This window comes from Muntiacus reevesi, chromosome 19, assembly GCF_963930625.1.
Source record: "Muntiacus reevesi chromosome 19, mMunRee1.1, whole genome shotgun sequence".
In the NCBI taxonomy this organism is placed as follows: domain Eukaryota; kingdom Metazoa; phylum Chordata; class Mammalia; order Artiodactyla; family Cervidae; genus Muntiacus; species Muntiacus reevesi.
The window spans coordinates 37,347,373-37,362,611 of record NC_089267.1 but is presented as its reverse complement, the minus strand read 5'-3'; the positions used below and the strand labels follow the sequence as shown (position 1 = coordinate 37,362,611).

Sequence of the window (15,239 nt, the reverse complement as noted above, 5' to 3'; positions counted from 1 at the left end):
ACTCATAAATCTTTCAGTCACGTACCATAAGTCATTTTTGCTTAACTGGTATGTCTTATGTTAATGACATAGAAAGTTTGAAACATTTTTAAATTGCAAAGGTAATACATGCTCAATTTCAAGATCTGAATCAGCAGATACAGAAAAGCACAAAGAAGAAAATACACCTGTAATCCTACTAAAGACAATTTGGTAATACTGTGATATGTATACCTCCTAAACATTCTCCTGTGCACACACACATGAGATAATAGCAATCATGATGACCATGAAAAAGCTGCCATTTAATATGACCTTATCACAGAATTATACAGGAACCAAGCTAAGTAATTCAGCCACATTATTTCATTTAATCTTTAAGAGAATCCAAAGAGATAAGTACTGTTTCTCTCTCTCTTTCACAGTAGAAAAATAAAGGAGGCTTGGGATTTCCCTGGTGGTCCAGTGGCTAAGACTCCACACTCCCAAAGCAGGGGGCCCAGGTTCAATCCCTAGTCAGGGAACTAGATCCCACGTGTCACAAGAGTGAATTCCCGGCCACAGCAAAGGGTTCACATGCACAAGAAAGATCAAAGATCCCGCGTGCCACAACTAAGACCTGGCGCAGTCAAATAAATATTATATACAAAAACCCTAAGGAGACTCAGAGGTTAAGCAACTTACACAAAGTCACAAAGGTAATAAATGGCAGAGTAGGTATAAAGATAAACCTTTTGATGTCTAGGTTCCAGATCCTATCTATGTACATGTGTATGTAACACATACACATAATATTTTCAAATATGTACACCAAAATATAGGAACACGCTAACCAGAGTTTTGTAACTAACTTTTTTCTACCTAACATATTAGAAACAAATTTTCTGTCAATAAATGTCTATCTGTACCAGCATTTTTTTTTTCATTTATTTTTAATTAGTTGGAGGCTAATTACTTTACAATATTGTAGTGGGTTTTGTCATACATTGACATGAATCAGCCATGGATTTACATGTATTCCCCATCCCGATCCCCGCTCCCACTTCCCTCTCTACCCGATCCCTCTGGGTCATCCCAGTGCACCAGGCCCGAGCACTTGTCTCATGCATCCAACCTGGGCTGGTGATCTGTTTCACCCTTGATAATACACATGTTTCGATGCTGTTCTCTCAAAACATCCCACCCTTGCCTTCTCCCACAGAGTCCAAAAGTCTGTTCTGTACATCTGTGTCTCTTTTTCTGTTTTGCATATAGAGTTATCATTACCATCTTTCTAAATTCCATATATATGTCTCTAAATTCCATATATATGTGTTAGTATGCTGTAATGTTCTTTATCTTTCTGGCTTACTTCACTCTGTATGATAGGCTCCAGTTTCATCCATCTCATTAGAACTGATTCAAATGAATTCTTTTTAATGGCTGAGTAATATTCCATGGTGTATATGTACCACAGCTTCCTTATCCATTCGTCTGCTGATGGGCATCTAGGTTGCTTCCATGTCCTGGCAATTATAAACAGTGCTGCGATGAACATTGGGGTGCACGTGTCTCTTTCAGATCTGGTTTCCTCGGTGTGTATGCCCAGAAGTGGGACTGCTGGGTCATATGGCAGTTCTATTTCCAGTTTTTTAAGAAATCTCCACACTGTTCTCCATAGCGGCTGTACTAGTTTGCATTCCCACCAACAGTGTAAGAGGGTTCCCTTTTCTCCACACCCTCTCCAGCATTTATTGCTTGTAGACTTTTGGATAGCAGACATTCTGACTGGCGTGTAATGTATACCAGCATTTTTAATAGCTACACAGCAGTCCACTATCTGGTTATGAAATAGACTGCTTTAAATTGTATATTTGTGTTACTCCAATACAAGCTTTTTAATATTATAAATAATGCTATGATAGTTTTTTTACACTGTCTAATTAACTCCTTAAGACAAAAAAAAAACAAAAGAGAAGAGCTCTTTTTAAGGCTTTTAGTACTTATTCAGCTCCTAACTACATTTCAAGTGCTCAAAAGTCCTACAACGAGTGGCTACCGTATTGGACAGCACAGATATTTAACATTTCCCTTACTGTAAAGAGTTTCACTTGACAGCACTGGTCTAGATTGTTCTAGACCATGAAGATCATTGTTCCACCTCTTAACGTGAAGCTGCTTGGGGGAGGAAGCCCCTCTACACCCACTTACTCTTGAGGACCACCCTCCACGGTGACTTCTGCACTGATCCTACAGCTGCGGCACATGGATGGGTCTAGAGGGTCAGGTCCCTCCGTCTGCAGCTTCCACCAGGGTAGTAAATCGAGGTTTACCGACTGACGTCACTGTTCCTATTCTTGTCTCTAGCCCTATCTCCCAGCCTGAACATGTTACTAGGTTCATATGGAGGGGCAGGCTGTCTGACGAACCTTAGTAAGTTTCCCTTGAACATGCTGGGTGACAACTGGAGGGTGATGTGCGCCCTAACTTTGCTCTTACTTTTACTGTTTTGTACCAAAGCTCTTCAGTATGATGACCCTTAGGAATGAGACCCTTTTTTAATTTTCCAAGGGTAAAATAAACTGTTCTGAATTCTACCATTTGGATTCTTTCAACAGAAAACTGGTAGGAGTATAAAAGGTGGATCACTACTTTGCAATACGAAATTGACAGTTTAGTCGCTAAGTCATGTCCAACTTTGTGACCCCATGGACTGCAGGCTACTGGGCTCCTCTGACCATGGGATTTCTCAGGCAAGAATACTGGAGTGGGTTGCCATTTCCTTCTCCAGGGGATCTTCCAGACCCAGGGACTGAACCAGCATCTTCTGCATCTCCTGCTTGACGAGCTGATTCTTTACCACTGAGCCACCTAGAAAGCCCATGACATACAACTAGTAGATCATATTTAACAATGCCAAGTACATACTAGACACCACGTAAGAAGAAAGCTTGCTTGTGACCAGAAAAAGCAAAAACAATACAAGGACTTTAATTTCTAAACAAACAAAACTAGTCTTTAGGCCAACTCAAACAAAAACAGCTTTGTTGTATAAGCCTTCACTTCATGCTTCAACTCAGTGCCAAAACTGTCTTGTGAGGGATGATCTGTGCTGGCTCTTCAATAGCTCACCTGGGAGTCATTTTAGCTCATGTGGAAGAAGCTTGCAAACCACCATGTTCTGTGACTGCTAGACCCAGTTGACCTGTATATGGGATGAGGAGCCAACCACATAGAAACAACTGTAATAGTGCCCTGAGTCACCAGCCAAAAGATAGAGCAGGTCTAAATAGAAATATAACACACCCCTAAAACACACAAGAGGAATTCAGTCCACAATGCTACAGACTTCACTTCCCATTAGACTTAAGTACTGCATCCAAAAAACAAAACAAAAAAAAAGGGCAAGCCACAAGTGATCTAATCTTACCCTGTCTATAATAAGAGTTTAAAAATAATTTATGACTGTTAGAGGTGGCCACTATAAACTGTAAAGTTCTCAAAAGCAAGAAAGACAAACGTAAGAAATGCAAGGCATTTTACAGAGAAAAGAAATTCAAGGACATGAAAAAGCTAAAGCTTTTTAAAGCTAAAATCCTACACCAATTAAATTTAATGAAAAGAGAAAAAATGATACCTACTATAGGTGTCTTAGGGATATATTATGATATGTAATATTAATGTCTACATATTTATATGCTAATAATAGATAAACACTGAATGCCAGCTACGTGCTATAGGGAAGGATTAATGAAGTAATGAAATACACCTATTTATTAATTATACCTTCTACACACAAGCCTAATTACTTTTTAAAAGAAGGGCTTGTCTTGACAAAAATGCTAAGTAAATGAAAACATGATTTGGACTTCAAAAGAGCATTTGAATTACACAAGTCTTACAATTTATACCCAGTTAAATAAATAGACTCTTATGTTCTACAGCTTTCACAAATAGACTTTTATGTACTACAGCTTTAACAGAGGTAAGCAAATTTACTCACCAATTAAAACTGGGAAAGTCCTAGTGCTTTATCCACTCCCTCAAAAAAATTATTTTGGTATGATTAAGAAGGAGCGAGAAAATCACTGAAAGATAACCACCTGATGCTTTTAAGTAAAAGAAAAAAAAAAAAAAACAAGATTTATCTTGATGGAGAATTTATAGGCTAACTAAATATATATACAGTAAAGTTTGGCCTTGGAGTACAAAATGAAGCAGGGCAAAGGCTAACAGTTTTGCCAAGAGAATGCACTGGTCATAGCAAACACCCTCTTCCAACAACACAAGAGATAACACTACACATGGACATCACTAGATGGTCAGTACTGAAATCAGATTAATGATATTCTTTGCAGCTGAAGATGGAGAAGCTCTGTACAGTCAGCAAAAACAAGACAGGGGGATGGCTGTGGTTCAGATCATGCACTCCTACCTTACTGCCAAATTCAGACTTAATTTGAAGGAAGTAGGGAAAACCACTAGACAATTCAGGTATGACCTAAATCAAATCCATTTATACAGTGGAAGTGACAAATAAATTCAAGGAATCAGATCTGATAGATAGAGTGCCTGAAGAACTATGGACAGAGGTTCGTGACATTGTACAGGAGGCAATGATCAAGACCAACACCAATAAAAAGGTCAGTTTTCATTCCAATCCCAAAGAAAGGCAATGCCAACAAATGTTCAAATTACCACACAATTGCACTCATCTCACATGCTAGTAAAGTAATGCTCAAAATTCTTCAAGGCAGGCTTCAACAGCACATCAACAAGAACTTCCAGACGTTCAAGTTGGATTTAGAAAAGGCAGAGGAACCAAAGATCAAATTGCCAATATCCACGGGATCACTGAAAAAGCAAGAGTTTCAGAAAAACATCTATTTCTGCTCTACTGACTAAACCAAAGCCTTTGATTGTGTGACTGTGTGGATCCCAACCAATTGTGGAAAATTTTTGAAGAGATAGGAATACCAGACCACTTTATCTACCTTCTGAGAAATCTGTATGCAGGTCAAGAAGCAACAGTTAGAACCAGACATGGAACAACAGACTGGTTCCAAATTGGGAAAGGAGTACATCGAGGCTGTATATTGTCACTCTGCTTATTTAACTTATATGCGGAGTACATCATGCAAAATGCGGGGCTGGATGAAGCACAAGCTGGAATCAAGAATGCTGGGAGAAATATCAATAACCTCAGATATGCAGGTGACACCACCCTTATGGCAGAAAGCAAAGAGGAACTAAAGAGCCTCCTGACAAAAGTGAAAGAGGAGAGTGAAAAGGCTGTCTTAAAACTCAACATTCAAAAAACTAAGATCATAGCATCTGGTCCCATCACTTCATGGCAAATAGATGGGGAAACAGTGGAAACAGTGACAGACTTTATTTTCGGGGGCTCCAAAATCACTGAAGATGGTGACTGAAGACATGAAATTAAAAGATGCTTGCTCCTTGGAAGAAAAGTTATGACCAACCTAGACAGCACATTAAAAAGCAGAGGCATTACTTTACCGATCAATATCCGTCTAGTCAAAGCTATGGTTTTTCCAGTAGTCATGTATGGATGTGAGAGTTGGACCATAAAGAAGGCTGAGCACCAAAGAACTGATGCTTTTGAACTGTGATGTTGGAGAAGACTCTTGAGAGTTCCCTGAACTGCAAGGAGATCCAACCAGTCCATCCTAAAGAAAATCAGTCCTGAATATTCATTTGAAGGACTGATGCTGAAGCTGAAACTGCAATACTTTGGCCACCTGATGTGAAGAGTTGACTCATTTAAAAAGACCCTGATGCCGGGAAAGATTGAAGGCAGGAGGAGAAGGGGACAACAGAGGATGAGATGGTTGGATGGCATCACCGACTTGATGGACATGAGTTTGGGTAAGCTCCAGGAGTTAGTGATGGACAGGGAGGCCTGGCGTGCTGCAATCCATGGGGTCGCAAAGAGTCAGACACAACTGAGCAACTGAACTGAAGTTTATTCAACAGATCATATGATCCAAAGGTATTTTTTGGTACCGGCTGATAAGAGTAGCTTCTTTTTAACTGCAGTTGTACAGATTTGCAATGCTCTGAGACAGTGTCTCCCTGACTGATGCTATTAATGTAAAACACTGATGTCTATCTTCTCCCTGCCAAAAAAGTGCTGGGTTCAAATAATTTTGGAAATGCTGAGTTAAACAGGTTTCTTGCTTACATCTCTAGCCCTTACCACACTAAGGTATGACATGGGCCTTCAGCAACCTTTGCTAAGTATATTTGAGCACGGATCCTCCCCCGTCTAAAGCAGAGCTTCCCATGTTATCTGCAGCTATCAGTATTCAGTGGAACATAATTTGGGAAAGAAATACTACTCTCCAAACAACCACATGTTCTATGTTGAGTAGAAACATAAATTTACTAGATAAGGGCTTTCCTGGTGGCTCAGTAGTAAAGAATCAGTCTTTCAGTGAAGGAGACACGGGTTCAGTCCCTGATCCAGGAACATCCCATACCCGCAAAGCAGCTAAGCCCCTGCCCCACAACTATTGAGACCCACACACCCTAGAACCCGTGCTCCAAAATAAGAGAAGCCACTGCAGTGAGAAGCCCCTGCTCCGCAACTAGAGAAAAGCCCACACAGCAACAAAGACAGAGCACAGTCATAAATAATTAAAATTTTTAAAAAATTTACTAGATAAGCCATATAGTAAATATTAAGTAACACTGGCTTTTTTGAAATCAAAGGTCTATGTGGAACCACAATGCTAACATCTACAGACAATTTCTAACAGATTTCATAAAGAAGACAGGCCTTCGATTTATTAGCTTTCATTCTCCCCTCTTTCTCATTCCTGACTTTAGCGTCCTTGCTACCCAGGTTTTCTTGGTAAGGCAGAGGAAGCAAGGATGATGAAACAAATGGATCTGTGTAAGTGAAAAGGACCATGGGGAAGCAAGATAAGTAAGATGTTTATCCACAGTGGCAGGAAACAAGGTGTATGTTAATTAAAGAAAGGGAGCTGGATGAGTGCTAATCAAGAATACAATTTCAGGTCAGAAAGGCACACGTGAAGCTCATAACATCAGGAAACCACGCAGATCTAGAGTAACTTTCGGCAAGTAAAGGATCACGAGACACTGTTCATGCCTGAAGAGAGAGCTCGCTAGTTAAAAAATCAACGGACTAGGCACAATACCCCACATACAACAGCCATTCTAAGGTTCTTTGTACCTCACAAAACTCCTGTGAATGAGGCCCAAAGCAGGCATATCTTTAAGTGATAGCTCTATAAGAAGGTTAATTTGACTTCACAAATATTTTCCCCAAACATAATGTTTTGTAAATTTTATAAGCACAAAATAACAATGTTGAAATAAAGTTTCTTTTAATTTTAAAATTTCTACGTTGGTAATACTTTACCAACAAAGGGATTATAATCATTATAATCATACTGAATATACTTTTTTTTACTGTGCTAAAATTTATATAATACATACTTGACCATTATAAAGTATACAATTCAGTGACTTCAAGTACATTCAAAGTACTGTCCAACCAACACCACCATCTAATTCCAGAATATTTTCATCCTCCCAAAAGAAATTCCACACCCATTATACAATTACTCCCCATTCCTCCCTCCTCCCAGCCCCTGGTAACCATTAATCTGCTTTCTGACTCTATGGATTTGCCTATTCTGGACATTTCATAAAATGGAATCATATAATATGTGGCTTTCTGTGTCTGGCTTCTTTCACTTAATGTGATTGAGGTGCATCCATATTGCAGCAAGTATCAGTACGTCACGCTTTCTTATAGGTGAATAATATTCACTATATGAAGATATCACATTTTGTTTATCCAGCTGTTAGACATGTGAGTTGTTTCCATATTTTGGCTATTATCAATAATGCAACTATAAACATCTGTGTACAAGTTTTTGTTTGAATACTTGTTTTCAGTTCTCTTGGGTATATACATAGGAGTGGAACTTTCGGATTGTATCTTAACTCTATGTTTAACTTTGAATAACCACTTAACTTGAATAACCATCAAAATATTTTCAACAGCATCTATACTATTTTACATTCCCACCAGCAGTGAATGAGAGTCCAACCTCCATGTCCTCATCAACAGTTATTACTTTCCATTTTATTATTATTGTTGCTGATATGCTAGTGGGTATGAAATGGGATCTCACGGCAGCTTTGATTTCACAATAGCTAACTTATCTTTACAATGGTGCCGTCGTTCATTTTGTGTATTCAGTTCCTTGGCAAAAACTTTATTTAAATGATCATCAAAACTCTGAATCTTGAAATGTTATGTTGTTTGTTCCTCACAGCATTTTTATATGATTAAGTAATCATCCAGAAACAATGGAATATCTTTCTTTCATAAGAGTAATTTTAAGGTATTTTTGGATTGTAAATATTTTTATTTTAGCATCCTAACATAGTTGGCACTACTCAGTGACATTCTTCATGAACAAAAGCATATTACATTTACTAAGAAAGCATACATTTTCTCTATGGAAGGAAGTATAACAATGCTAATTGTGTTTTGAATCCATGGGGACCATCAAGTGGAGTTACATAAATAATACTGTAACTTCTCTTCTGAGCTTGGGGTAGGCAGATAATGAAAAATGTATATAAGGTAATTAATTTATAGAAAGTAAAATGTTTCCTTAATTCCACATCTAACACTTTTAAGGATTATTTAAATATAAATAATACTCAAGCAAATTTGTAATTACAAATTTACCAACATGTTTATCATTTTTATCAAAGCATTTACCATGACATTATACAGTAGAATTAAAAGCACTCTCTCTGGATATAAAAAATAAATAAACCAAGTCTTAAAACTCATACTTCATTTATTTATAAAAAGTACCCATCACTGAACCACCTATGACTTCAAGCACTTTATCAAACTTTAATTTGAAATTCATGACAAAGAAGAATACCTAGGCCATCATCAAAAATGTGCGAACAATAAATGCTGGAGAGGGTATGGAGAAAAGGGAACCCTCCTGCACTGTTGTTGGGAATGTGGATTGGTGCGGCCACTATGGAAAGCAGTGTGGAGGTTCCTTAAAAAACTAAACACAGAACTCCCATATGATCCAGCAATTCCAATCCCGGGCATATACCCAGAAAAAAACATAATTGAAAAAGATACATGCATTTCAATGCTTACTGCGGCACTATTTACAATGGCCAGGACATGGAAGCAAGCTTAATGTCCATCAACAGAGGAACGTGTAAAGAAGATGCGGCACACTTATACAACAGAATATTACTCAGTTATAAAAAAAGGATGAACTCTGCAGAGATGTGGATGGACCTGGAGACTGTCATACAGAGTGAAGCAAATCCGAAAGAGAAAAATAAATATCATATACTAACACATACATGTGGAAACTAGAAAAATGATACAGATCAATCTATTTGCAAAGCAGAAATAGAGACACAGACATAGAGAATAAACATATGGACACCAAGGAAGGGAAGAAGAGGTGGGATGAATCAGGAAATTGGGATCAACATATATCCCATGTATAAAACAGATATTAACTAATAAGAACCTACTGTACTGCACAGGCACTCTACTCAATGTTCTGCGGTAACCTCAATGCAAAGGAAATCCAAAAAGAAGGGATACATGTATAAATTATGGCCGATTCACTTTGATGTACAGCAGAAAATAACACAACACTGTAAAGCAACTATACTTCAAAAAAAATTTTTAAAGAAGAATATCTAATAAATGGCATGGGAATAGTACGCACTGTGGGGTCCCAGGTGAGCCTGGTGCTGAGGATTCAGGAACCACACTGTGAGAGCCACTACCTTAGATCATGGCAGAGAGTCTTCCTACAGAAAGACCCATTTAAAGAGCACTAAATAATCTTTCTAAAATATTTAATCAGACAGGCGTAGGATAGCTGCAGACTTTGATAGACTCGCTCATGTTAAACAGGGAATAGGAGCTCAAGTGTAGCATTTCACAAAACCTATGTATTTCTCAAAACAGCCTTTTAAATCCCCTGGTGGAATAAAGCAGACAATCAATCAGTAAGAACTTAGAGCTCTGTTCATATTATACACTTCAACTAACATTTACAATAGCACTCTGGAAATCTGAGATGGAGGAATAAATCTCATTTCAAAAGTCTTCGGTTCCATTAGAAAATAACTTGTTTTCAAGACTCTCATTTTTTTGATTCCTCCTGTTGAACACATTTTAAATGGTGAATGCGAAGAGACAAAAAGGAAAATTACCAGATGCCAGGAATGAAGAGAGAAACTGAATCAGAGACAAAAGAATGAGCTGATACGAAAAGCCCATAGGGATTTGAGACCTGGATACAGCCCTAGGAACTGGGGTTCTAAATTCCCCCTCAGAAACAGAAGATGCTATCTAGGTGCGTAAGTCTGAGGCACTGGAACGAGCCTCCCCAACAGAGCCCAGAGCCAAGGGAGGACAGTGAGAAGTGATGAAAACGGGACTAGAAAAGCTCCCTCCACTGGCCTGGCAGAGCAGTAAGAAGTCTGCTGCTTGTCCTGGGCCTTGTGGTATGCAGTATGTAGAAAACATCAAAGGCAAAGAGAAAACAGATTATCCAGAAAGGCAAGACTATTACACTGACATCGGACATCACATCAGCCAAAGGACCATGGAGAAACCTTCAAAGTGCTGAAAAAATTAACTTCTTATTCTATATCCAGCTAAATTCTATTTCAAAAGTGAGGGCAAAATAGACATTTTCAGTTGAAGACTAAAAAAAAAAAAGTCATTAAACAAGCCCTTGATGAAAAACACTAAAAATATACCTCAATAAGGAGTGTGCACCAAAAAAGAATTATTTAAGTAAATCTAAATAACCCTGATTGTAAAGAAACTAAAAATATACAGGGCGGGGTTAGGAGGTGGTGGTGCAATGGTTAAATAAAAAGAAGGTAGAAGAAAATAACAGAGATAATAAGAGAGAGAAAACTGAGTTAAAGAGTTTTAAAGTCCTTGTACTTGGAGGAAGCTGGGAAAACTTGAAAATTTAAGTCAACTGTGTATGTAAAAATGCAAGAGTAATTATAATTACTAATTAGAAAGGATATAAAGTGTAAGTGCAGTCAGTCTTGTCAGACTCTTTGCGACTCCGTGGACTGTAGCCCACCAGGCTCCTCTGTTCATGGGATTCTCCAGGCAAGAATACTGGAGTGGGTTGCCATTCTCTTCTCCAGGGGATCTTCTCAACCCAGGGATCAAACCTGGGTCTCCCACACTGCAGGCAGATTTTTTTACCATCTGTGCCACCAGGGAAGCCCAGAAAGGATATAAGTTATTTCCAAATCAAAAGTTTAGAAAAAAAGGAAACAAGGAAAACTCAATCTATACTTTAGAAGTCAGAACAGAGGGTGGGGGAATCAAAGCATGAGACTAGAAAACATGAGAATAAGAAGAAATAAATCTAAATATACAAATAAGCAAATTAATGTAAACAGATTAAATTTTCCCAACCCAAAAAGGATGCTTAGACAAGAAAAAGATACTAAATTTAAGAGAACTAAAAATATTTCCACTTTAAAATTTGTGAATCACTGTATTGTACATCTGAAATTTATATAATATTGTACAACTATAACTCAGTAAAAATAATTTTTAAAAACAATAATTCCACATGAATCCATTTCAATTAGAAGGCTGTTGCTACTTCTTAGGAATAAAGAGCTAGAATAGTAAGCAGAATGGTTTTTAACAGGCCAGTGGTTTTAACAATCCGATAGATTACAAGTGTTCTGAAAATCCTGATTCATGAAGCTATGTAGCAGCAAATGGAATCTGAATTCCCCAGTGCTTTGAGACTTGTTCTTTGGAGAATCAATGAACTTCTCTGCAATAGAAAACAACCTTATATTCCTCTCCTATTTCTCAAAAGAAGCTCTTGACAAGGCAGTGATTCAAGGCCCTGACTGGGATAAATTGTAACTTTCAAGACACTGGACAAGACTTCTTTCAGAATATTTGGCAGAGTCTCTAATGCTAATGTAAAAGCAATGATTCATAGAGAACTGTGGGAGCTTCTTCCTTCACCAAAACAGCAAAACCAGATGTGCTACCAGGTACTCCATCAGCTTTGATGGCAAGCCACTTTTCACCAATTTATCTCTCAATGGTCTTTCCAGTATTCAAAATGAGCTCACAAAACAAGAATTCTTGATGGCATCAGCATGCTCTTAAAGGACAAAAAAGAGAAACTAGCTTCACTAAGTATCATCAGCATTCATTCGGTTACATGCTGAAAGAAAATAGAGTAACTGCTGACTCTTTTAAAGCCTTGTTTGAAAGCCTATGAGGAAAAAAATGTTCATGATTCTAGAAGAGGTCCTCATTGTTCCGCTCTTGGTCACGAACCATCCAGAGTTCAGAGAACTTCACCTAGGCCTCTCCAATCTTACTGCTACTTTAGCTTACAAGATTTTGTAAGATAAGGTTTGTGGGTTGGGGCAATTCCAAGTTGAGGTAAGGTTCCAGCCTTTTCAAATTAAGCCACTTTCTTGTCAAAACAATTCACACTGTCCAGTAAGTTTTCTATCTGGGCAGGTTTAGACGCCTCTTGAGCTTCGTAGGCTTCCAACTTCTGTTACCAAGAACCTTGTCAGACAAGCAAAAGCAGTTCTGTATGTTTGCACCCTCAACCTTTTCTAGTTAAGACGAAAAACACGCAAGTTTTACCCAACTTTCTTTTTTGGTTTCTTTTTCCTTTCCTTTTTTAATACAGTATTTTTTTTTCCCATCTAAACTAGACTCTGCATGAATAAGACATGGTACATTTTCATTGATTCTTATCAATGGGAAACTGTTCAATATAGTCTCCTATACACACAGCAACAATGAAAACTACACACAATTTAAATGGATACACTAATGATCCATGAACTCTATACTTGTTTAAAGTAAGGGAAGGGGAAAAAATTATCTACGCAGTTTTGACTTTAAGGGGAAGAAAGACTTTAAAAAGGCAATTTTCAAAGTAACAGAAAAACATATTTTTAAAAAACCTTTTAAAAAATTGTTTTCAACACTCAGTTCACAAACTCCTAAAGTCTTAAGCTCTATCCAGGGATACAGGCAAAGAATTCCTGATCTCTTATCTCTCAAGTCATAAAATATGGATCTGAAACAAACAAAGAAAAAAAACTGGCAAGTACTGGGCCTGACTGTTGTGGCAGAATGTTATTTTCCAAGATGGCCACAACAGTAACTCTGGTAGCACATGCACGTCTAGAACTTCAGAACGCTCCCAGCAAGAGGTGACGCAGTCAGGTGTGTGCGCGCCTCACTTGTAACCACCAGTGCAGTGAGTGGAAGCAACAATGCCGAGCTTTCTGAGCCACCATGTCACGCAGAAGCAAGGCCACATGTAGGCACTGTGGTCAGCAGTCCCAACTTGTTCAAGTTCTCGCCACCCAAGCACCAGACATGGTGCTTCAAATTATCAAATGCTTATTCAAATTATTCCAGCACCCAGCAGTTGATCCCAACCTTCAAGTCTTCCCAACAGAAACCCCAACCATCATACAGCTGGGAAAACCATCCCTACTGTGCCCTTTTGGAGTCCCCAACTCAACAGAATCCATAGATATAATAAAAAAGGTTTTTATGCCTCTATGTTTTGGACTAGGTGTTCAGTTGCAACACTAACTGGAACAGCTATCTCAGGTGGGGAAATTAAATCCCATTCCTAAAGTCAAATGTTTTTTTAGCCTAAACAAAGTTAGCTTCCCTATCTTCCTACAAAAGACTGACAAAATCAAATGTGATAAAATGATATATGGGCTTTCCCTTGGGTCTACCACCAAAATTTTTATATAGATAAATCAAACTTTTAAAAATATTCTTTTCCATTAAGGTTTATTATAGGATGGGCCTTCCCTGGTGGATCAGACAGTAAAAAACCTGTCTGCAATGCAGGAGACCTGGGTTCAATCCTGGGTTGGGAAGATACCCTGGAGAAGGAAATGGCAAGCCACTCCGGTATCCTTGCCTAGAGAATTCTTTGGACAGAAGAGCCTATCATAGTGTCCCATGCCAGAGCAAACGCGGCCCCGAACCATTGCCTGGCCTCTGCCAGTAGGCTGCAGGCACTGAAGCAGGTTGCACAGTGGGGAAAAAAAAAAAAAAGACATAAGAGAAGAGCCTAGCAGGCTACAGTCCATATGGTTGCAAAGAGTTGCACACGATTGAGCAACTAACACTTTCACTTTCACTTCATTATTGAATGCCAGATATAGTTCTCTGTGTTTATCCATCCTATTAATATATATTATATAGCTTACACCTGCTAACACCAAACTCCCAAGTCACTCCTCCCCCCAGTCCCCTCCCCCTGGGCAAGTCTGTTCTCTATGTCCATAATATGGACAACCACAAGTCTATTCTCTATGTCCATGATATGGTTTGTGTTTTGGAGATTGGTTCATTTATGTCATATTTTAGATTCCACATATAAGTGATATCACATAGTATTTGTCTTTCTCTTTCTGCCTTACTTCACTTAGTATGATAATCTCTAATTGTATTCATGTTGCTGCAAATGGCATTATTTCTTTCTTTATGACTAAGAAGTATTCCATTGTGTATATGTACCACATCTTTATCAATTCATTTATTGATGGACATTTATGTTGTTTCCATGTCTTGGCTATTGTGAATAATGCTGCTATGAACATAGGGGTACATGTATCATTTTGGATTTGGATTAAAGTTTTATCTGGATATATGCCTAGGAGTGAGCTTCCCTGGTAGCTCAGTGGTAAAGAATCCACCTGCAATGCAGAGACATAAGAGGTTTGATCCCTGGGTTGGGCAGATCCCCTGGAGGAGGGCATGACAACCCACTCCAGTATTCTTGCCTGGAGAATCCCATGGACAGAAAGTCTGACAGACTACAGTCCATAGGATCTCAAAAGAGTCAATCACGACTGAAGCAATTTAGCATACAGGCACGACTGCATGCCTGGGAGCAGGACTGCTGAATCATATGGTAGTTCTAATTTTAGTTTTCTGAGGAACTTCATACTGTTTTCCACAGTGGCTACACCAGCCTACATTCCTACCAACAGTGTAGGAGGGTTCCATAAATCATATTACTAATAGCAACTCCTGATTTTCACAACTGACATTAAAGATTTTAATATTATTTTTCAAATATACTCTTTTTTTTTTTTTTTTTTTTTTGGCCACACTGCACAGCTTGCAGGATCTTAGTTCCCCGACCAGG

The 15,239-nt window shown here is 38.4% G+C and overlaps 1 protein-coding gene and 1 pseudogene across 3 annotated transcripts in view; one reads left to right on the top strand and one right to left on the bottom strand.

Moving 5' to 3' along the window:
* Positions 1-15,239, bottom strand: part of CDK19 (cyclin dependent kinase 19) — a 268,286-nt gene that overhangs the window by 71,605 nt on the left and 181,442 nt on the right. The window lies entirely within an intron of this gene.
* On the top strand, positions 13,964-14,123 carry LOC136151002 (small nucleolar RNA SNORA42/SNORA80 family; annotated as a pseudogene).